Source organism: Tasmannia lanceolata, unplaced genomic scaffold (assembly GCF_043159265.1).
Source record: "Tasmannia lanceolata isolate RefF3 unplaced genomic scaffold, GAP_Taslan_0.1 ptg000025l, whole genome shotgun sequence".
Classification (NCBI taxonomy): domain Eukaryota; kingdom Viridiplantae; phylum Streptophyta; class Magnoliopsida; order Canellales; family Winteraceae; genus Tasmannia; species Tasmannia lanceolata.
Window position 1 is genome coordinate 7,638,063 of NW_027518702.1, and position 22,330 is coordinate 7,660,392.

The 22,330-nt window shown below is 38.5% G+C and overlaps 1 long non-coding RNA gene across 4 annotated transcripts; it reads right to left on the bottom strand.

Moving 5' to 3' along the window:
- Positions 1 to 2,036: 2,036 nt before the first annotated feature.
- Positions 2,037 to 4,424, bottom strand: LOC143857931 (uncharacterized). 4 transcript variants are annotated; one of them, XR_013238805.1, is made up of 3 exons: positions 3,942 to 4,419; positions 3,539 to 3,847; positions 2,037 to 2,380 (listed from the first exon to the last, which is right to left on the bottom strand). It is a non-coding gene; the product is annotated as an uncharacterized LOC143857931 (long non-coding RNA). The 4 variants fall into 4 exon arrangements; XR_013238806.1 differs by having other exon boundaries at positions 3,539 to 3,679; positions 3,942 to 4,397; XR_013238807.1 differs by having other exon boundaries at positions 3,539 to 3,632; positions 3,942 to 4,391.
- Between the last annotated feature and the right edge of the window lie 17,906 nt (positions 4,425 to 22,330).

The window sequence follows — 22,330 nt, forward strand, 5'->3', positions numbered from 1 at the left end:
CTCCCGATCTCCGCCTGTAGATCGTTTTTCCAAAGATCGAGCAAATCGGCGATCTAAACGAACCAACCGATTCGATCAACTTTGGGTCAACGGTTAAAACCATTAAACCATGATATTGACAATGATTGAGACATCAAAAAGTTCTGCTATCAATGATTTAATGGGATGATTTCGACACAGTGACAGGTCAACGCATAACTACATCAGAATAAGTACACATGCCAAATCTTGAACTCGTAATGTAATGCATGAAAAAGAAGGAAAAAAATCAAGAATTGATGAAATTTTGAAGTAGAGCAAGCAAGAAATGATGCAAGTTCGAAGCGGAGGAAGGGTACCGAAGTGATCTATAAGCATTTAAATGCGTTTCTGAGAGACGTTTCTAGGGGACTTATTATAACCCAAAGGAATAGGTTTTTCAATTATGAAATATCAATGCGTCAGAAATTAACATGCCATGTATACTTGAGCGAGGAAGGGGAGGGCTGCCACATCATCGTGAACAGTGGAACGGCCCTTTCTCCTTATTATATATAAAGAAAATGCGCGATATCACACTTGAACACAGTAAATAGTGCTCAAAAGGAAAGTCTAATTCTCTATTCTCCATAATCAGCTAAAATCTCATTACCCTTATATGTGTGTATATACATATAGATTTTCAGCACAAGATATATATTATTTTAGAGCAGATAGATTTTCACATGATAGAAACAGAATGAGAAAGATCCTAGTAAGAAACCCGTGCGGGCCGACATAAAAAGTAAAATTTTAATTAAAAAATAGAGGACCACTAAAAATACATGAAGTAGGATACTTCATGATGGATGATTGTTTTATATTTTTAATGTACATGGGCTAAAAAATCTTGAAATAAATTATAAAGTTGGCATTTTAATTTCAAACTATTCAGATCCTTATAATGCTCCATGTAACAGATTTGGAAAACCAAAACCTGAACCTCGTAGAGAGGTACAATGACTATCCATATGTATAGAAGAACAATTAGAAAAATGCAAAAGGAACAGATGAGTCTGTTGATGTCATTTGAAATTCACTTCCATTCGGCAACCACTTGAGTTCTTCTGACTTCACTGCATTGCCAGAGGACACCATCATCAGATTGCAAACAATATGCCAAAAACTGTAGCCACTCTCCAAGCTACTGGGATAAGAAATGAAAGTCATATTTCCCCTAATGAGGGTATGCAGAAGTCCTTTGCTTCACTTGCATACACCCATCACACAGCATTAATCTAATTATGGTCATCAAACCTTAAGATTATTAAGAATCCATACATGCAAATAAACAAAATTTCAAAGTTAACCCAAAAAAAAAAAAAGGATATGCCCACAGTAGAATTTGATGAAAATTTGTTTTTTTCCAAATGCTTTGTGAATTTTAGTTATTTAAAAAAAAATTGACTCAATCGAAATCTGAAATTTCAATCAAGGTTTTGATTTAAGAATCAGTTTTTTTTTAAAATTTTGATTAATAATCATGTTTAACCCCCCAAAAAAACAAGGTGTTAAACTACAAAAAAATTGGTTCATAAACCCCATAGTTCCATGTCATGTTTCAAAAAATTTATGAATATTAAATCAAATCTAAACCATCTAAATTCATAATACAACATATGTTTCCTCACAGCTGTCATGTACTCCATATGTCAGTCTCCATAGAACTCCAAATTACTTGAAGACTTTTCAATTAAGGCAACGGAGTCCGAGCAAGAGATAACCTTTGAACTGTCTCCACATAGCCATATGTTGAGTCAATAAAAGAAAGGAATGGGTCCATTCGGGTTCATTTCCAAATAACACAGAAATCAAACAACTTGAGGCCACAGGGGGGTTAGTCCGGGTCAGTTATAAAAGGAAGGCACGGGTCCATTGGGTTTTATTCCTAAATAACACAGAAATCAAACAACTTGTAGCTAGGAAAAATATATTCAATAGTAGAACAACAAAATAGAAGACCCCAATTATGTACAACCAAATAGGGGAAAAGTACCTAAACCCAAAAACCACGCGAGTAAAAAATGGAACTGTACAAATTCTAAGACCTAGAAGCAAATAAAAAAAAAGTTACAAGATACATGGAGCCATATCCAACTATGCATCCTGATCATAACAACTCCGCACCTTGGTTTTCTTAGCACACCTATAGACGGTAAATAAAAAAACAACACAGCATTTAGTGATCTCGTTAAACTGTACTAAGAATTAAATCATTGCACACCTCTTCTGAAGGAACCTTCGCTGAGGCATTAGCTCGAACAATTGGGGTACAGACCATAGAGTATGCTGATTACATTCTCTACAGCACCAGCCAAGAGCCACCGAATATGAGGCTGAAATCTGGCTTGTATTGATCACCCTGACATGCATGAACAGAAAGTTGGTTTGAAAAAAAAAGGCAGAGAATAAACAACTAACATCAAAAGATCCAGTAATACGGGAAGAGGGTTTAGAAAACGAAACAGGGGAAACACAACATCATTTGAAAGGGGAAAAGATAGTAAAATTAATGAAGAACAACATCATGGTTAATCCCATTGATAAAAATATCAGTGACAATCACCATAGCATCAATAAACATAATCACCGAACAATAAATAGAGAAAACAAAAAACCCATCTACAGAAACATTAAAACTTCAATAAAATTCCAAGAAACATCAACGAAGTCCTCCAAAGAAGTAACAAAAACCCCGAGCACAAAAGGACAGAATCACTGCTGAAAATGGTTGCCAAATGTGACCTAAAAGAGTAATATTATGTTCATTGTGCTTGAGAAAAAAATTAAATGTGCAAGAATATGGGCAGTGTGATGCTAAAAAAATAAAACTGCAGCTTACTTTACCAGCAATAAGCTGCCAGCGCGCACCCAGAATGTAGAAGAAGGAGCGGTTGTACAAATAGATGGAATCAAGAAAAACGAATGGGACTTTTATAAGCAAGGAAAAAATGTGTTCTAGGAAGGCCCAGGCCAATGAAGGAGATGAGCATTGTCTCAGCCTAGAAATATAGGACTTTTCATCAATGAATAACACTAACAAATATTAGTCCAAGATCCAACACCACCTGTCTTCTTATAGCGACGAAGGCCTTTGTAAGGTCAATTATTCTCTGTTGGTAAGAAAAATGCAAAAATGAAATCTCTAATAAATTGAAATAATGAACACCTTTATTTCTGGAAAAAAAATGTTTTGATTCCTGAAATACCTCTCTCAAATCTCCAGTGTCATCACTCATCATATATACAATAACTGCCTCTACGATAACACACATATGAACAGAAAAGAGAAACATCAGAGAAATGCAGCTAAAAAGAAATAAAATGTCAACCCATTAAAAATCAAAAGAACTGAAAAGATGCATTCACACACTCATATTGGATCTAAACAATGTAACATTTCCCATAAAGGAAAACAATCGATTTGAGATTTCAAACCTGGAAACCCAAATTCGTATACCCTTTTTAATGCCATTAAGCAGTCAATAAATTGAAAGCTGAAAATTGAAAAATCACTTACGCCAGGCAGGACATCGCAAGAGGTAAGCACATGATCTCCCTCGCCTACTTGAGCACATGATCTCCCTCGCCTACTTCTCAATCCCTATCAACTCCTTTTAGATATTCCACAATTTTCACATTCGTATAAGAGCTAATATTTCTGAATAAATTGAAAGTAAAAACTTGGAATCATCATCAGCATATAGACAAATACATGGGGCACATATAATATAAAAATGAATATTTTTATATCATCAACAAATAGCTACCATTTCCCTGACAAAATCACTTGCCTAGGCTGAAATGATAAATTTATTGTTTGCCTAATCTGAATCCATAAAACAAAAGAATTACAGTGAATAAAGTTGAACAAAAAACATATCAAAGAACGGTGGATCGCTGCCGTAGAGAAAAGCATTTACCTTCGGCATAGATTATGAAGAGGCAATCAATTTCAAGAAGAAAAGAAAAGAAAAATTAATCCAAATTTAATGATTGTGTTATTATCTGTGTGAATACATGCAAATTCCTTATCAGTTGCTCTTTTTCTTTCCAGGAACTCAAAAAATAACTCATGAAAGAAAATAGTTAAAGTGAATAACGAAAAACACAAAAAAAAAAAAAAACACATCAAGGCCCAGGCCCTGTTTGTTTTAGATAACGACAACCTATTGTGGAGTCCCCAACTGATTATTGGACCGAAAATTGCACTAAATTTGGATGGAGGGGCTGTCCACGTGGGCGTGAACAGTGAAACCCCCATCCAGCTATATTATATTAGATGATGTGCTCAAACCATCTCTACGTAGAGATGGTGGTTCCCACCTCAACAATAACATTAGGGCTAAAACAGTGTGTCCCACCCGTCAAAAGCTGAGGTGTAAAATGGCAGGCCCCTCCCCCAAAAGAACATGAGTTGCAAAAGGATGACCCCCCGATGCAGGTGCCTATGCATATAACATCCATGCCTCATGACATGGATGGATCATCCTAAGAGGGCCCACAAACAACACCACCGCTAAATTTAAATCTTCATCTGATATTGACATGCTTTGTATGCATGTCAATACGTTCTAATTAATTAGCATATTACATCAATAGAAAGCAAGGCAACTTCTTATTGATCAGGTCAAACGAGCAACTACCCATCACGGAGGTGCTGAAATAGCAAGTTTCTTGGCTTCATGACAAGAGGACAGCAAACACGTCATTTGAATATGGCAAGTGATACCTACAACTTATTAGAAACAGTAACTTATCTTTTTTACGATGTCATTTCTTTTTATATGAGTAATGAATAAAATGAAAGGGGAGTTTTTGACGATTAAAAATATTGAAGGAAAAGTGTTCTTTTCTTGTGGAGAGAAGGTAAGGTGTTTTTACACTTCTTTCTTGGAGTTTCCCTCCAACGTGGGTTAGCTTTTAAGCACCACAATTATCTTTTTATAATTTTATCGGATCGTCATTGTCATTGTCGATCGCGCGCCCATCCGGCGTCAATTGGTATCATAGCTAGGCTCTGCGGGAGTTCTATCTACTGCGGATCCAGGAAGGCGATTATTCTATAATCTATGGAGCAATTGCAAGTGGGGTGAAATTCCTATCTTCTATGGCGATGGTGAGTGGGAGTGCACTACTTGCGAGGCGTGTTGCAAGCCATACGGACTGAGCCAGAAAGATTTGATTCGGTGTGCCAAGGAGACTGTAGCCCTATATAAAATCAATGCTAAACCAAATTTCTAGAGGAAAAGGTTTTTCAATAAAAAAATTTCTTGGAAAGAAAACAATGACAATGGAAAATACATGGTTAGTATCTATCTTCTATTATTATATAGCTAGATGGGGCTTTTGCTGTTGACACTGATGTGGATAGTCCCCCCATCTAGCATTCGATCCAACATGGCATCAGCTCAAAACATTTTATATAGTTACAAACCACCTCGTTACCTTTCCGAGTTTTCATCTTCTTTGGATCATCATGTAGTGTGGTCAGTACAGTACTTTTTGAAAAATATGGTGTTGACTTTTTATGTGAAAGTCTTTTTGTAATTCAAACTTACAGTGGGGTGTTTTTAGTCATTATATGTATGCTTTTGGGCTTCTCATTCAAATTACTTGGGCTTCCCTCCAAAAGGACTAAAGTCATGAGAAAACTTTAGTCCTAGATGGGAAGTGTGAGAGGATGAGAGTGGCCATATATATACTTTCACTCTCTTAACCTTGTGAATGATCAAGAGGTTATGGGGATCCTACGTGCACGGATCGCCCACTTGGGTCCGGCGGGCTTTTGATCTTACCACACGCGAGCCGCCCGGCCCGGCGCGGCTCGGCCGGCCGCGCGTGTGGGCCCAAGGATTTTTCTTTTTTCTATTATTTATTTTTTCTCTTTTCTTTTAATGGTTCAAGAGTTTATTTTGTTTTAACTCTTTTTACCGTTTGAGATTCCTTAATCGTGGTTTAGTGACCGTTTGGGAAACGTCTCTCACGCACTAAAGGAGTGCGACGTTTCACCCTAACGTGTCGATTGCTTTTCTATAAAATCGGTTTTAGAGAAAACAGAAAGACATCCTTGACGGATTCTTCTTCTTCTGTGGTTTTCTGATCTTTTTCCCCCAAGCTTTCTGATCAAGGCTTCTGGCACATATAAGCGAGTTCTTAGGCATCCAGGCTGCGTGAGTGCACACCCCTGGAGCAAGAGTTGTTGTATCCTGGAGGCATACACCGAGAATTCGTTATAGAGGGGGCGAGATTTGCCTTAAGGACAGCGAAGATCATTCGTGCCTCAACTTGATAAGTGGTCTAACTATTTCTCTGTTTTATTACAATTGATTCTTGCAGAATAGTTACTGTTGATTTCTGTCTTCTCAAGTAAAAGGGTTAATTCGTTATAAGGTATTCTCGAATCCTAAATTACAGATTTGCAAATCATTTTCTAACAATCTTAAGGCAAATCTTTCACGATCTGTGATCTGTAATTTTGAGATTTCGATTTCTGAAAATTAATCATCATGCTTTCCCAAACCGAAAGACCGAAAAAATTTGACGGATCGGATTTCGGTAGATGGCAAGAAAATATGCGATTCTTTCTAACCTTTCTGAACCTAGACTATATCTTGAATGATCCTGAACCGTCACCTAATGAGGAAGAACCTGCTAGAACCCATCTCACTGAGAAAAGGAAAAGAGATAATTATCTCTGTAAAGGACATATACTGAGTTGTTTCAGTAATCAAATCTTTTATGATCTCCTTCTGCTTATATTACTGATTCTTCTTGTTTATGGCATGGTAGACTAGGTCATGTTAACTATGCATCTTTAAAGAAAATGATGACCATAGGTTTAATTCCTAAAAGTGATCAAGTAGTAGATAAGTGTGAAGTATGTGTGCAATCAAAGTACTCTAAGAAGCCTTTTCACAAAGTAGAAGAACGAAAAATAGAATTATTAAGTTTAATTCACAGTGATGTATGTGGCTTAAACAATGTTTTAACTAGAGGAGGTAAAAAATATTTTATTACATTTATAGATGATTTCTCTAGATATTGTACTGTTTATCTTATTAGAAATAAAGATGAATCTTTTGATAAATTCATTACATATAAAACTGAAGTAGAAAACCAGTTAGAAAAGAAGATCAAAATTTTAAGATCTGATAGAGGTGGTGAATACTCATCTAATGCTTTTAGTGAATTTTGTGAAAACCATGGCATAATACATCAAGTTACTGCACCATACTCTCCACAGCAAAATGGAGTTGCTGAACGTAAAAAAGAACATGGTAAACTCTATGTTAGGAAGTTTAGGATTACCTCAAAATTTCTGGGGAGAAGCTCTTCTCTCTGCTTGTTATATTCTGAACAAAATAACTTTTAAAGATTCTGACAAAACTCCTTACGAGTTATGGAAGAATAGAAAACCTCATTTTAAATACTTTAAGGTGTGGGGGTTCTTAGCTAAAGTTAGGATTCCAGATCCTAAGAGTGCTCAGTTAGGTCCTAAGACTGTGGATTGTGCATTCATTGGATATGCACAAAACAGTAGTGCATATAGGTTTTGATTTATAGGACAGATCATGTTGATATGCAACCTAACACCATAATAGAATCCAGAGATGCTGAATTCTTTGAAACCATATTCCCTTATAAGACTAGTCTAAATGAGAACACACTTAAAAGACCCACGGAATCTATAGATAAAGATCATCTAGTGTCTGAGGAATCAGTAGAGCTTAGAAGAAGTAAAAGGGCAAGAGTAGAGAAAAACTTTGGTCCAGAGTTCATTGCATATCTTCTAGAAGGAGATCCAAAGACATATAAAGAGGTAATGTCACTTCCACATTCTTCATTATGGAAAGAAGCTGTCAAGAGTGAAATAGACTCTATTTTGAGTAATGGGACATGGATCTTGACAGATCTGCCTCCTGGTTGCAAACCTATTGGTTGCAAGTGGATCTTTAGGAAGAAATTAAAAACTGATGGAACTGTAGATAAATACAAAGCTAGACTAGTAGCTAAAGGGTTTAAGCAAAAAGAAGGAATTGACTTCTTTGACACTTATTCACCTGTAACAAGAATAACAACTATTAGAATCCTTATTGCCATAGCTACAATTTATAACCTGGAAATCCATCAAATGGATGTCAAAACTGCATTTCTAAATGGTGAATTAGATGAAGAGATTTATATGGATCAACCTGAAGGCTTTGTAATTTAAGGCCAAGAGCAAAAGGTGTGTAAACTTATAAAATATCTATATGGTTTGAAACAAGCCCCAAAACAATGGCATGAGAAGTTTGATAGTGTGATGTTATCAAATAGATTCATAATAAATGAATTAGATAAGTGTGTATGCAGCAAATTTAGTGGGGATAGTGGTGTTATTGTTTGTCTGTATGTAGATGATATGTTGATCATCGGAACAGACATTAGTATAATTAAAGGCACTAAAAAATATTTATCAAATAATTTTGATATGAAAGATCTGGGAAAGACAGATGTAATCCTGGGTATTAAAATTAAAAGAAACCCAGAAGAAATAATTCTATCTCAATCTCATTATGTAGAAAAAATTCTTAGAATGTTTAATCAATTTGATTGTAAACCTGTGGTTACCCCATATGATTCTAGTATAAGATTATGTAAGAATAAATGAAGTTGAGTAAATCCACTTGAATACTCTAGAGTTATAGGGAGTCTAATGTATTTGATAAATTGTACTAGGCCAGACATAGCCTATGGAGTGGGTAGACTCAGTAGGTATACCAGTAATCCTGGTAGTGATCACTGGGAAGCTCTAATTAGAGTATTGAAATATCTTAAAGGAACCATAGACTATGGTTTGCATTTCACTAAATATCATGTTGTACTATAAGGGTATAGCGATGCAAATTGGGTATCTGGATTTGAGACCAAATCTAGGAGTGGATATGTTTTCACTCTAGGAAGTGCAACAGTTTCTTGAAAATCTACCAAGCAAACATGTATAGCCAGATCTGAGTTCATTGCTTTAGAGAAAGCAAGTGAGGAAGCCGAATGGCTTAGAAACCTTCTGTCTGATATTCCACTTTGGAATAAACCAGTACCGGGTATTACAATCCACTGTGATTGTCAAGCTGCTATTGGAAGAGCAGGTAATAATGTATATAATGGTAAATCCCGACACATTCGTCGGAGGCATGACTCCATAAGACACTTGTTGAAGAATGGAGTGATAACCATTGATTATGTAAGATCAAGTGATAATATATCAGATTGTCTTACAAAAGGACTAAATAAAAATTTAGTCATGAGCACATTGAGGGGAATGGAACTGAAGCCCACTGTTTAGATCACCTATAATAGGAACCCAACCTATCTGACTGGAGATCCCAAGAAGTAGGTTCAATGGGAAAACAAGTTATTTGAGTGATCTATTTTGCACCAAGTTGTATGTGAATTAAGTTCACTAAGCCTATCCATATGGTGTGGGTGCAACCTGTAACACAAAGAAGATGAGTTGTAGGACTCTTAATGTTATCTATACCTGACTAGCTGACTAGCTGATTGTCAGTGGGGTGCGTAGTTACAGGGCACTCCTGATAGATACACATATATGAGTGTGGAAGTGTGGCCGCTTCCTATGAGAATGGGCTAATTTCCCTAGAGCGCTCATGAAAACAGGGCATAGCACATGGCCGAAAAGTGCGACACCGTATGAACTTGCTTATGCCTTCTGTGTTGTGTGTGTGGTATGTTGTCTCAGTTTATTACTAAAAGTGCTTGGTTCAAGACGTATGTTCACCGAGTACTTGATAAACTCGATATACCTACACTAAGTAAAGGTTCAAGTCCAAAAGGCACCTCTACTGATGCATAACACATCTTGCCTTGATCACATCTATTTACATTTATGATTTATTTATTTCTTGTAATTTTGAATTAGTGGGGGATTGTTGACTTTTTATGTGAAAAAGTCTTTTTGTAATTCAAACTTACAATGGGGTGTTTTTAGTCATTATATGTATGCTTTTGGGCTTCTCATTCAAATTACTTGGGCTTCCCTCCAAAAGGACTAAAGTCATGAGAAAACTTTAGTCCTAGATGGGAAGTGTGAGAGGATGAGAGTGGCCATATATATACTTTCACTCTCTTAACATTGCGAATGATCAAGAGGTTATGGGGATCCTACGCGCACGGATCGCCCACTTGGGTCCGGTAGGCTTTTGATCTTACCGCACCGCGCCGCCCGGCCCGGCGCGGCTCTGCCGGCCGCGCGTGTGGGCTCAAGGATTTTTCTTTTTTCTATTATTTATTTTTTCTCTTTTCTTTTAATGGTTCAAGAGTTTATTTTTTTAACTCTTTTTACCGTTTGAGATTCCTTAATCGTGGTTTAGTGACCGTTTGCGAAACGTCTCTCACACACTAAAGGAGTGCGACGTTTCACCCTAACGTGTCGATTGCTTTTCTATAAAATCGGTTTTAGAGAAAACAGAAAGACATTCTTGACGAATTCTTCTTATTCTCTGGTTTTCTGATCTTTTCTCCCCAAGCTTTCTGATCAAGGCTTCTAGCACATATAAGCGAGTTCTTAGGCATCCCTGGAGCAAGAGTTGTTGCATCCTGGAGGCATACACAGAGACGCCCATCTGCACCATTGATTCGTCATAGTGGGGGCGAGATTTGCCTTAAGGACAGCGAAGATCTTCGTGCCTCAACTTGATAAGTGGTCTAACTATTTCTCTGTTTTATTACAATTGATTCTTGCGGAATAGTTACTGTTGATTTCTGTCTTCTCAAGTAAAAGGGTTAATTCGTTATAAGGTATTCTCGAATCCTAAATTACAGATTTGCAAATCATTTTCTAACATATGGGACTATAAGGGCTTGCACCATATAATATCTCACTTTTGGGCAGTGATATATTCGCCCCCTTTTCATTCCTGGTCCAGCCCTCTCTAGTGTATATATGACTATCCTTTATTAAAATCTCCCCAACACCACACACCCCCCCGAAGAGAACCCTTTTTTCCAACCCCAAAACGATCCGACCCGAGTTCAACCTGACCCCTCCCAAGCTTTTAAGCTTTAAAAAAAAAGTGTGGGCTTTTTTTTTAAAAGGAGTCGCCAAACTATGACCTTTTCGCAAGAAGAGTCTCATTATTTGCTAATTTGCAAATCAAGTCATGTCATTTGGCTATATTTTGCAAATCAGGTCAGGTGGAAATCTCTTGATAGAATGCACGGCAGAGTATTTTTAATTCTAAAAAGACAAGAATACCCTTTATTTGTTAGAAAGTAAAAAAAGAAGGAGGAATGCTAGACTCACAGAAGCCCCTGCAAAAAATCCTTTATGGTAGTTATTGTGGACCCCGATCCGAGAGAGGGGCGGGGGACGGGCCCCCACGCTGAGTCTCTCAGGATCATCCACGTGAATGGAGAGCTCTACCAAGGAACTCTCGAAAGAAGTGCCCCTCACAGCATGAGTGGCGATAAAAGGTGAGATACGTCTCGATTCGAGGACTAGCCCAGATTCGAGGTGTACCTTAAACAAAGAAGAGTCGCCATCCAAGGAAGTGGGCCAAGGATCCCATACTATGCTCTGTTGCAACGGATAATCAGAGATTATAAAAGAAAGGTTCATGCCTAGTTACGAATTTGAAAGGTCCGAAGAGCACCCCGTCCGCCCAAGTGCAAGCACCTGGTCTCTTATGCCATTTATTCATTGATTTTGAAGAGTTTTGGGCGAAAGTCATCTGAAATGGGAACGAATATCTCCGAGAAGACGTCTATCTAATCATGCATGTCTCGGAGATGAATAATAAGCACACATAAAAAGAAATGAAATAAGTGTCGCCTAAGAATAGCTAGATTATGAGTGTCATACCTAATTGGTGTCTAAGTTCTGGTGTGTAAACACATGCATGCTACAACTAAAGGTATATGATATGTACATGAAAGTAAGAAAACACAGCAAAACATACAACACAAATCAACTCTATACATGACTGGACAAGACGAATCCTAAAACTCTAATGCGACTTGACTCGGACCAAGATGGCCGTCCATCCCAGCTGCTCTACGTATCCCGGCCTCGGGAAGAATCGGAGTCAACATAGTTCGATGACCTATTCTAAACTACGATGCCTAACCATCTAGAACCGCTATCCTAGACTCGATCTAGACTCGACTGTTTTTTTAAAGCTTTTTGTACGATTGCTTAATTTCAAGTGAATTGTAATTTTTAGGACTCTTTATATGCCCTAACTAATGCAAGTTGATTAGCCTTAAGCTAATGCAGGTGGGCCCTACATCCTATGTGTAACTAGGCTGTGCATCCTAAAGAAAATCATGGGCTGACAATATGCTTCCTAGTCTAGCCATCGGTTCGACTAAATGTCTAATCGATCGACTCGAGGCCTCCTAACTCTAGGGACACTCACACGATAGGACACACCATATCAATACAAATCAGGACAGCCTCCTAACTCTAAAACATCCTAAACAACTAGGACAGACTCCTAACTCTAGGGGAAGATCTTTTCGAAAAGGTTTTGAAGAATTTTATATTTTTTGAAGGTTTAAAATGCTTATTTTGAAAGGTTTGGCTGGACTTGGGATATGAATCATAAGCTGCACTACGTACCCTGTTGAAAGGGATCAAGCCAACGTAGTTCGGAACAGATTTTCTAACTACTCTTAATGACTCAAGATTTTTGAGATTTTTAGTTTTTCAGATGTTTTTGAATTTTCAAGAGTTTTTGACTCAAGAGGACAAATTCATATCATCATAAGAGTAGGATAGACTCCTGATATCCCGCAAAGGTTGGACAACATCCTATGCTTTGCGGGGGAATGAACAGAATAACAACTCTGCAAGGGTTGGACAACATCCTATACCTTGCAGGAGCGGATAAAAATCACATAATTTTATAAGAGGTTGGAAAGAAATCTAACCCCTATGATGATAGGACTAACTCTGAAAATTGAAGGACTGATTCTCTAACTAAGGAGAGATTCCAATGCTAAGGACTGACTCTGAAATTATGATTCTAAGAAGGAGGTGCTAATGAGACAAAGCCTGTCTCCTAAAAGAAAATAAGATAAAGAAGGGTGTTAGTGAGACTATGCAAGTCTCCTAGACACAGAGGTGAGCTCCAAGAGAGGTGCTGATGAGACATGGCATGTCTCCTAAGGGTGAACTCACTAATGAGACAAAGCTTGTCTCTAAAGGGTATAACTTTTCCTAGATGAGACTGTAGACAACCCATTTTGACCGTACCTTGAGCCTCCTGTGTTTGAGCAAAAACCCCATCAAATCAACTAGGTAGGGTTCCAAACTTCACCCTAAGCTAGTTTAGGGTCCCAACAAGATCCCTGCAAAATTTCGTCGAAATCCGAGTGCGTTTGCCTAGCGAACAAGCCGAGAGAGGACCGTAGTGTAAACCGCAAAAGGGGGGTGAATTATCCTGGAGGAGGCCGACCAAGGTCCGAATAGGACGCGAGTCGGGCGTGCGCCCATCAATTTTTTGCGCAAATCCGCGCGCTAATCACAACTTGGAGTGCCAATATCGACACTCTTTTTCCCTTATAAATAGACATTTATTCTCATTTAAAAAGGGAAGAAAAAAAATAACACAGAGAGAGGAGAGAAATCCCCAAATTCGCCGAAACCCTAACTGAAATTCCTTCTTCTCCGATCTTCTCCGGCAATACTCCGGCCGGCCATCACCATAGCCTTCTTCTTCTTCTCCATTACTATGTCTGTCCTATTTGCTACTTTCCCTCCCCAAAATCACAGCTCATGAACCTAGTTTACTTTTCTGATCAGATTTTCCGATCATCTTCACTTCTCCGATCAAATCCTAACTCAAATCCGGTCACATTTCGAGCGGATCTGCAATCTCCGATCATGCTCTGTGGAAGAGTTAGGGTTTTGGTGTTACTCTTCATCATCAATTTCATCGCCATCACGTCTTGTTCTTCGAACATCTTTCCGATCTCATTCACCAGGCCCTAACCGTCCAAGCTTTCTTCTCTGGCCATTCTCACCAGAACTCCGGCTATTGTTCGTTTCCAAACTTCAGATCTACCTATTTCTCTTTGAAATTGAGCATCAGAGACTTTGATTTGGAATATCTGCTTCATCGGAGCATCAATTTGGAGTTACTGTATAGTAGAGTTTGAGGAATTCATTCCCGGAGAATTCGTAAAGGCATACATTTCAGATTTTGTTTCATATGCTTAAGGATCAAACAAAAAAGCTCTGATTTTAGGTATTTATTTATTTTTTATTTTTTTTATTTTTTTTGTGTATGTCTGTGTGTGTAGTTTGTGACAATTTTATTTGAGTTGCTGTGCTGACATGATCCTCGTGATTTTTTTTAGAACGATTCACCTTCTTTTGGTTATCTGGAAAGTCTGTGTACCTTTTGTGCGTGAACAATTGCTAGAATCCTATATATGATAGAAGATTTGCTATGGATCGACTCTAACTTTATCAATGGAAAAAGAAAAAAAAATTGATTTTGGTTCAGATTCAGCTTTTTGCTAAGTTTTGTCAAAAGATAGCTACAAAGAACTTGTTCTGATATAATTGATAATATGTTTTGGATTTAGTTCATTAATGTGATGGAATTCAATTTTTTTTTTAAGGAAAAGTTAACTTAATTCTTTGTGTTTAAGAAATTGGCTCAGTTTCTTATGGTTAAATGTTCTACCTGGTGTTAGTACTGAAAAGCTGTTAAATGATTTTCTTTTGAATAGAGAATTTTAAGAAATTCTTACTTCTAGCCACTACTGTATGTGTTTCCATTAAAAATTTGGATTTCTGCTAATGATAAGAATCATGCTAAATCTGATGATTATATCTAAAATGGTTAAAGATAAGAGTTAAAATGAAGCTTTTGTAATTGTTTGGATCTCTCTCTCGCTACAACAGGTTTATAAGATTTTTTATTTTTATTTTTATTCTGGACTTGATACCAAATGTTCATAAATTGATCTCTATTTTTAACACCTTGGGATTACTTGTGCAACCTGTGGATGACTAGAAATTGATTTAATGATATTCTTATGGCCCAGTAGGCTTATTTTAGGCCTAAGAATAAAATGGGTATGGATTAATGTAGAGGTTCATTCAAATTTATTGGATTAGCAGCTATTCAATCTTATGTTGTGAGGGTGCTGACTCAAACAGGAGCTCATTTTTGTCATTTGATTGAACTTATAGTCTGATGTTGCTTGTGGCATCCAATGGCTTTACTGAATTCCTATCTTATTAATATCTTGAAGTTCGTAAGCTTCATCCCAATGTCTTGCATCTCTTGGCCCATTAATCTTGTTTACAAATTCAGGGTGACTGAGTGACTACCCTCTTAACTATCAACTTCTACTTTAACCATAGCCTTGTTAAAGATTTTGGTGTTTCATGCAATTTTGGTTTACTCTAGTCATATCACAAGGCATTAATGCAGAAATATATTATCTGTGAGATGTTGTGATTTGTTTAACTATGATTTAATTGCACTAGGGGTATTGTTGATAATCATAGTTATTCTTTGGCAAATCTTGAACACATAATTGTTGTCTATTATTGCGTATAACTGCTGCCTATTGGTTTAGTTCAAAGACACATATCTGTTGGCTATGATTGTTGTCCATGTATTATAATAGAGTGGCGCCACTACTGTTGTTTATTCTGACAATTACAATAAATAATCTAAGTCTATTACTCTTGTTTTATTCAAATTTTGGAGATTCTTGAGAGTCAATCCTATAGTAAAAACAGATGGTGGGATTAATTCTTTTCTACTTGGAGGATTCAGTAAGAGTTGATGGTCATTAGAGTTGTATTGTTGCTATATGGAATATGTTACATGTTCATATTATAAAATACTTTGCTAGAAAAATCAGTGAGACATGAAAGTGCTAATTATTTGGAATAATTCTGAAACAAAAGCATGAAGTAAGATTATCATTTGTTTAAATAATCATAGCCTTTTAATGACATGGTTGATTTTTTAGGTCTTGTGTAAAACCTTAAATGTGAGTTTCTTGTTATTAGTTGCTTTGTCTGATATACTCAGTGTTTAGAAACCCATTCATTGCAAGAGCAATGAAAGAGCTATCTAGAGCCCTTTAGGGAGGCAAGCTATGTCTCAGCACGAATGTCTTATCCTGTGGAGGAGACAGGCTACGTCTCATGTAGGAAAATTCAAACCTTCTGGAGACGGGCCTTGTCTCTTTGGTCATAGTGTTCTCTCTTCTAAGAGATTTTTTTTCAGTCTCACTAGCACCCTTCTTTATCCCCATTTCTTTTAGGAGACTAACCTAGTCTCATTAACACTCCCCTCTTAGGGTTGTGCACTAGGAGTCAGTCTTTTTCTATTAGCATAGGAGTCTGTCCTTAGCTAGAGAGTCAATCTTTCTTTCAGGAGTCAGTCCTATCATCATAGGGGTTAGGATTCTATCCAACCTCTCATCAAATCATGTGTTTTTCTATCCGCTCCTGCAAGGTATAGGATGCTGTCCAACCCTTGCAGAGTTGTTATTTTGTTCATTCCCCCGCAAAGCATAGGATGCTGTCCAACCTTTGCGGAATATCAGGAGCCTGTCCTCCCCTTATGATGATAGGATTCTATCCTCTTGTGTCAAAAACATCAAAAATATCTAAAAACCAAAAATCTCAAAAATTTTGAGTCATAGGAGAGTAGTTAGGAAATTTTTTTTCGAACTACGTTGGCTTGATCCTCATCCACGACGTACGTAGTGCAGCTTGGGATTCACATCCCAAGTCCAGCCAAAGCTTTAAAAATAAACATTTCAAATCTTCAAAAAATACAAAAATTCTTCAAAACCTTTTCAAAAAGATCTTCCCCTAGAGTTAGGAATCTGTCCTAGATATTTGGGGTGTTTTAGAGTTAGGAGGCTGTCCTGATTTGTATTGATATGGTGTGTCCTGTCGTGTGAGTGTCCCTAGAGTTAGGAGGCCTCAAGTTGATCGGTTAGACACTTAGTCGAACCGATGGCTAGACTAGGAAGCATATAGTCAGCCCGTGGTTTTCTTTAGGATGCACAGCCTAGTTACACATAGGAAGTAGGGCTCACCTGCATTAGTTTGAGGCTAATCAACTTGCATTAGTTAGGGCATATAGAGAGTCCTAAAAATTACAATTCACTTGAATTTAAGTAATCGTATAAAAAGCTTTAAAAATCAGTCGAGTCTAGTGGATCGAGTCTAGGATAGCGGTTCTAGACGGTTAGGCATAGTAGTTAAGAATAGGTCATCGAACTACGTTGACTCCGATACTTCCCGAGGCCGGGATACGTAGAGCAGATGAGATGGACGGCCATCTTGGTCCGAGTCAATGCATTAGAGTTTTAGGATTCATTTTATCCAGTTATGTTTATAATTGATTTATGTTGTATGTTTTGCTGTGTTTTCTTACTTTCATGTACAGATCCGATACCTTTAGCTGTAACATGCATGTGTTTGCACACCAGAACTCAGACACCAATTAGGTATGACACTAATAACCTAGCTATTATTAGGCGACACTTCTTTCATTTCTTTTATGTGTGCTTATTATTCATCTCCGAGACATGCATGATTAGATAGACGTCTTCTCGGAGATATTCGTTCTCATTTCATATGACTTTCGTCCAAAACTCTTCAAAATTATTAAGTAAATGGCATAAGAGACCAGGTGTTTGCACTTGGGCGGATGAGATGCTCTTTAGACCTTCCGAATTCGTAACCAGGCACGAACCTTTCTTTTATAATCTCTAGTTATCCGTTGCAACAGAGCATAGTATGGGATCCTTGGCCCACTTCCTTGGATGGCATCTCTTCTTTGTTGAAGGTACACCTTGAATCTCGGCTAGTCCCCGAATCGAGAGGTATCTCACCATTTATCGCCACTCATGTTGTGAGGGGCACATTCTTTCGAGAGTTCCTTAGTAGAGCTCTCCATTCACGTGGATGATCCTGAGACGTAGCGCGTAGGGCCCGTCCCCCGCCTCTCTCTCGGATCGGGGTCTACAGAGACATAGCCTGTCTCCTAAAAGGGGTTTGATTTTTCTGTTGAGACATAGCTTGTCTCTCTAAAAAGATGATAACCACTCAAATAAATGAGACACGGCCTGTCTCCTAAGAAGGCTCTAGATAGCATCCTTCATTGCCCTTGCAATGAATAGGGGAACCTAAGGTCTTAAGGGATATACATCTAAAAGACTTGGGCAAGTCTTTTAATATGAGAGAGAGGAGTTGTACTCGGACTGAGCAAGTCCCCTAATAATAGGATTGGGCTAGCGCCTTCATCGTCCTTGCGATGAATGAATGATCTAAGGGCTTGAGGCTGTCTTTATAAAAGACAAAAGGAAGAGGGATACTACATGGACCAAGTAGGTCTCCCTAAGAAATGGGCTTGGGATAACTCCTTCATCGCCCCTTCATAATGAGAAAGGGCAAGTGTTCAAAAGGTGTCTAAAGAGTTAAGAAACTTTTATCTAAAGAAGAAAAAAGAAAACAGGGGGTACTACCATGACAAGTTATGTCCCTCTAAATATGGGCTTGGGCTAGCGCCTTCATCGCCCCTGTAATGATGGGAACCCAAATATAGCAGAAACGGACAAGAGAATAGAGATATGACTCAAAATTATTTCCCAAACATAGTACAAAGATATCAATATTGAAATCCATACCAATGGATAAGACCAAAAGTGCATAATAGCATTTGATAAGACTAAACTAGATTCAACTTAGAAGATGAAATATTGATTGTAACATCTATAGGAATTTCACACACAAAAATCATATACCTCATTTCTTTTTATGAAATCAATAGGATGCAAAGCACAAAAAAAGAAAAGAAAAAACAAAAAACTAAACACTCGACTATATACACACAAAAAAATAATATTCCAACAAAATCACTAAATTTCTAACATCACTCTTTGAAAAGAAAATGAGTGCTCCACAAAACGAAATGATGAGTAGAATAAAAACCTGTATTTACAATCGAGACAAAGGTACTACACAATTCATTCAATCTACTGAAATTTTATGCATGACTTGAACAGCTCAGATATATTATATTTAAGCTAGGTTCTTATTCCTACCTTAACAATCATAACCATCAATGATAAGTATACCCATTACCTAATCAAAACAGAACAAATGGCAACCATAAAAAAAATGAACTTTACACAACAGACCCATAGGTCTTGAAACAGCACTAGCTATAAATTAAAAATAAATTATAACAGAATTCATTCTTAGACGAAAAACAACATTTTTGTGCTTACTCAAAATTGAAATCACCTCTTGATTAAAATATAACTTAACCTACATCATTACTCACATATATTAGCAATTATAAAATTAACTTAAATCATATAACAGAATTATGCTACCTTTACTATTAGAACCTATCATCCCTTTCACACTGATGATCGAAAAAAAATAAAAATCAAAACCTAAAAAATTAGATCACATACCTGATGAAATCTCTTTACACAAAAAAAATGAAGATAATGCTTGCTTGATTGATATAAACTGAGAATGATACTACTATAACAAGATGTTCTGCTAGCTTAAAGTTTTCCAAAATCTTCAAAAGCTATAGAAATCTCGCTCGAATTGAGCAGATCTCTCTTGAACTCATGGCCGAAACTTGATCGGAGCTCCGGCAACTTGATCGGAGGAGATGATCGGATCTATGGAGAAGATGATCAGATCTTTGATTTTCTAGTTGAATCAAAGGTTTTACAAAGTTGAATCTAAGAGCAAAGGGGAAAAGGCTAAAACATAATATATAAAAGAAAGAAAATCGGGTGAAAAGCTGGCCGGAATCCGGCAAAAGTCAGCCGGAGAAGATATAATTGTAGACACCCCATTTTGACAAGGCCCTAAACCCGCATATTCGAATAAAATCCCGAGGTCAGACGGAAAATGAATGAAATTAATCCGAGCAAAAGAGAATGTGGGGCCCGCTTGTGTGGGACCCGTTTGTGTGGGACCCGCCTGTGTGGGACCCGCTTTTGTGGGGCCCGCTTTTGTGGGGCCCGTTTGTGTGGGACCTGCTGATGTGGGGCCCGCTGATGTGGGACCCGCTTGCGTGGGGCCCGCTTGTGTGGGGCCCGCTGTGTTGGGACCCGCTTATGTGGTCAAAGAGAGAATAAGGACGGTCATCATTTTCTTCGTTTTTAAAGTGGGCGTAATGAGTGGTTTTGGTTTTCGCATGGCATCCAATGCCATTTGAAAATTATTTTTTATTTTTTTTTATTTATTATTTTGCAAAAAAATGGGAAATGGGGGGGGACAAGAGGGGGACAAAAAAAACCCATCATCCTCTCTCATGATGAGTCATGAGAGCCTCCCCAGTCTTCTTCTCTCTCGCAGAGAGAAAAGACCAGAGGGGAGAAAAGAGAGGAGGGAGAGAAGAAAAAAACCAGAGGGAAGAAAAAAAAAAAAAAAGAAGAAAAAACCAGAGGGGAGAGGGAGAGAGAGGGAGATCTGCAGAGGGGAGAGAGAGAGGAGAGATCTGTAGAGAGAGAGAGAGAGAGAGAGAGTCTTCTCCTCCGGCAACCCAGCCGGAATCCGGCGAGGCCAAACCCATTTCCGACCGGCCATCCACCGATCACCACCACCTTCTCCGACATCCTCCCAACCAACCACCGGAGCTCCACCGGCATCCACATCTCCTCCACCCCACCTCCAGCGGGCCCCACCTCCAGCGGGTCCCACATCAGCGGGTCCCACATCAGCGGGCCCCACACAAGCACGACTCTGTCAACACCTTCCTGGATCTCTTGTGGCGTAAGTTCATTTTTTTTATTTTTTATTTTTTAATTATTCATTCTTTGCACTACATGGGTCCCACAGTGGGTCCCACAACGGGTCCTACAGCGGGTCCCACATCAGTAGGTCCCACAGCGGGTCCCACAACAGCGGGTCCCACAACGGGTCCCACAACAGTGGGTCCCACAGCAGTGGGTCCCACAGCAGTGGGTCCCACATTAGCGGGTCCCACATCAACGGGTCCCACATCAACGGGTCCCACAACAGCGGGTCCCGCAGCGGGTCCCACAACAGCGGGTCCCACAACAGTGGGTCCCACATCAACGGGTCCCACATCAACGGGTCCCACAGCGGGTCCCAAAGCGGGTCCCACAGAGGGTCCCACATCCGTGGGTCCCACAGCGGGTCCCACATCAACGGGTCCCACAGAGGGTCCCACATCAGCGGGTCCCACATCAGCGGGTCCCACAACGGGTCCCAAAGCGGGTCCCACAACAGCGGGTCCCACATCAACGAGTCCTACTATGAATAGTAGTTTTGAATAGTACTTATAAATAGTAATTATGAATAGTAGTTTTGAATAGTACTTATAAATAGTAATTATGAATAGTAGTTTTGAATAGTACCTATAAATAGTAATTATGAATAGTATTTTTGAATAGTAATCTTGTATAGTAATTATAAATAGTAATTATAACAGTCTTCAGCACAGGAGTCAGTCCTTCAGTCAGTCCAGGAGTTTTTCCTATCATCATAGGGGTTAGGATTCTGTCCATCCTCTCATCAAGTCGTGATCTTTACCCGCTCCTGCAAGGTATAGGATGCTGTCCAACCCTTGCCGAGTTATTTTCCTGTTCGTTCCCCCGCAAAGCATAGGATGCTATCCAACCTTTGCGGGATTCCAGAAGTCTCCCTACCCGTATGATGATAGGATTTTATTCTCTGGTGTCAAAAAACAATAAAAACATTTCAAAAATACTTGAAAACAACAAAAACATTCCAAAAAACACTTGAAAATTCAAAAACATCTCAAAAACAATTCAAAATCCAAAAACATTTTAAAAATCAAAATTTCAAAAAAAATCTTGAGTCATGTGCAGAGTAGTTAGGAATTCTGGTCCGAACTACGGATGGCTTGATCCCTAGCTGAGGGGTACGTAGGCAGCTCAGGCGTGCTGCTGGCACCCTGAGTTCAGTCACCATTTTTTATACTTCTCACCATTTTCACTCTTTATTTTTACACATCTTTCCGTCCGAACTACGGATGGCTTGATCCCTAGCTGAGGGGTACGTAGGCAGCTCAGGCGTGCTGCTGGCATCCTGAGTGCAGTCACCATTTTCACTTTCACCATTTTTACACCCTTTCACCATTTTTCATAACTTCAAAACCTCCAAAAAATACAAAAAACTTCAAAACCTTTTCAAAAAGATCTTCCCCTAGAGTTAGGAGTCTGTCCTAGATATTTAGGGTGTTTTAGAGTTAGGAGTCGGTCTTGATTTGTATTGATGTGGTGTGTCCTGTCGTGTGAGTGT